The sequence below is a fragment of the Octodon degus genome, unplaced genomic scaffold (assembly GCF_000260255.1).
Source record: "Octodon degus isolate 3935 unplaced genomic scaffold, OctDeg1.0 scaffold00195, whole genome shotgun sequence".
In the NCBI taxonomy this organism is placed as follows: Eukaryota; Metazoa; Chordata; class Mammalia; order Rodentia; family Octodontidae; genus Octodon; species Octodon degus.
The window spans coordinates 2,094,617-2,097,500 of NW_004524771.1; positions in this window are offsets into that span (position 1 = coordinate 2,094,617).

A 2,884-nucleotide genomic window follows, 5' to 3' on the forward strand; every position below is an offset into this window, starting at 1 on the left:
GTATGTCTCTTTTGCAGCTAGTTAGCTCTGATGTTGTAGTACAGAAACAGTTTTCAATGTCTAGCAAACAGTTATTTATGTCTGTTTTTTTTTTTTTTTTTTTTTTTTTTTTGTGGTACCAGGGATTGAACTCAGAGGGCTGTGTTCTGATGAAACTTTATTTACAAAAACAGGTGGCAGGTCAGATTTGGTTGGCCCATACATACTGGTAAGAAGGCTACAGGATTTAATATATAAAGTTTTATTAGGGCCAGCAAGATAGCTCAGTGGACTAAGAGCTTGCTTAGGCATGCACAGGGACTGGGGTTCGATCCCCGGCACCAAATGCCCTGACGGCCTCACCCACAGGCAAGCTGAGCTGAGACTAACTGTGATGGTGCATGCCTGTAATCCCAGTGCTGGGGAGACAGAAAACAGGAGGATCATGGTGAATCTGAGCTGCATAGTGAGACCCTGCACCAAATACATAAAAACTTTTATTTTTGTTTTGCATTCTCTTTTATATAACTTTTTCTACTGATTTCGAAAACTTGAGTTTTTAAAATATACAAATCATATTGGCTAGTAAGCTCCCTTCTTTGTTTCCCTCCTTGTCTCTCATTTTGACCAGATCTCCTCCTTGGCTGGCTCTTCTCTGACTGCTGAGCCCTGTTCAGTGAGAAGTCTGCCAAGCCAGTTTAACAAGCATTCTTCCACCCCTGATGCCAATTTAACTTCCCTGGAATCATTTTCTATTTGTTGACTCCTTCAAGCTGTCCATTTGCTATCATCCCAAATTGCCCCTGTTGTATTGAATTGAGTTCAATCATTTTCCACTATTGCAAAGTCTTGATCCTTATGATCATAGTCTTAAATATCTTCTTTGCCTTTTTAACTTGTTCACTGTAATTTTCCTTTGACACATGCTAAGGTTTTTAATTTTTAATTTCTTTTGTGTAAGAGCTATGTCAAATAGTAGCAGTTAAATAATAGCAATTATACTCATGGCAGAAAATAGAAGAGTTCAATAAAGAGTTCCAAATTATAACAAGTTTAAGAGACTTAACAAGAGAGATGGAAAATATACCAGGGCTAGCAACACTGAGGCAGCTGTAAAGAGCTTCTTAAATTCAAAGAAACAAGTCAAGAAGTCAAGAAAGCAATCAGATAATGTCAGAGCAGGAGTGGAGAATGTCCTGTAAGAGCTGTGCCCTAGGAAGAGGAATGTACCCCTTCCACAGCTAGACAGGGAGGTCACTGGGTGACTAGTGACTCACCTCTCTGTTTTCTGCCATCTGATCTGCCATCTGTCTTCTCCCTCCTTTGGGACTAAACTAGGAAATGCATTTCTTCTGTGAACTAGTTTAAGAAGACATGATGCTCATCTCCTTTTGGAAAAATTCAACCAGAAGTTTCAGGGCAAAGGATGCTTGGTGATGTACTCCAAAGAGCTTGACACTGGAATGTGAGGAGCCAGGTGGAGAGTGACTGTGGGGTGGAGAGGTGACAGGGGTAGGAATCTGACAGCATTTATCATAGCAGACATTGGTGGCCTGTTCCGAACTTCCATGGAACTTTCTTATGTCTACTAGTTAATTGTCATGGCCACTTTGGCAAGTGCAATGTTATCATGTTAAAGAAGAACTTACACTTTTTTTTTTACTTTAAAAAAATTTTATGTATTGAATACAGGGTCTCACTATGCAGTTCAGACTTGTAGAGATCCTGTTGTCTCTACCTCCCCAGCGCTGGGATTACAGGTGTGCATCACCACGCCTGATTTTGGGCTGGCACAGACCACACAGTGGCATGTGGTATTGGGGATCTAGCTCAGGTCTTTGCACTTGCCAGGCAAGTGCACTCTCCAGTCCCCATTTTTTTTTTTTTTAATTTTAGCAACAGGGAGAGTTGTTGAATCTTATCAAGCCTTTTTATTATCTATGCTAATGAAATTTTGATTTTTCTTCTTTTGTTAAAAACTGTCAATATGCTCAACTATATTGATAGTGAACATATTTAATAAAAGCTATTTTTTGAGACTGGGTGTCACTATACAGTTCACATTAACCTCAAAATCACTGTATATGAGGCTGGGTTCCTGCTTCAGCTTCCTGAGCACTGGGATTGGACTCATGTGTATAGTTTGAAGAATTGTTGTATTAGGTGGTGGTATATAAATGTTACAGGATTCTGCTTACTTGTGTTTTACTTATGAGTTTTGTATGAATATTCACATGTGAAAGAGAGATGGTCTGTGTTGTGTTGTCATTTTTCTTTTTATTTTTCAGTTTCATGAAAGCACACATGAGCTTTCCTCTTTCGTTTTGTCTTTGAAGATCCTATTTTTATATCTTCTTCCTCCTTTGGGACTGAACTAGGAAATGCATTTCTCCTGTGAACTAGTTTGAGAAGACATGATGCTTTAACAATGTTGGGTCTTTCTAACTTTGATGGGCCAGAATATAGGCTGGGTTTAATCTTCAGTTTGAAACAATTAGTTGCTTGTGTTAAGCTTAGAGAGGAGAGCAGGGTCCCTCAGGCAAAGCTTTGCAAAAATTTGGTTCTATATGAAAAACAGAAGCCAGAAAATACCCTTTAATGTGGCAGTGGTACAATCAGATGTTACATTTCAATGATTTTACACTGACTTTCTTATCATGGGAAAATTACTTAGTTCCTTCAAACTTTAGTTTCCACATCTGTAAATTGTTAAAAAAGATTTACAGAGCTTGAAAAAAAACCAACTGAATTAATGTCTATAAAATACTTATCTTTGTTTCTGGCACATCATAAATCTTAAAGATAATTTTTTTGAGGGAGTATTCATATTCATGTAAATCACTCCATGTTTAAGCAGTTTTGTAATTACTTCATATAAACAACAAACTATTTTCTTGGTAAAAAT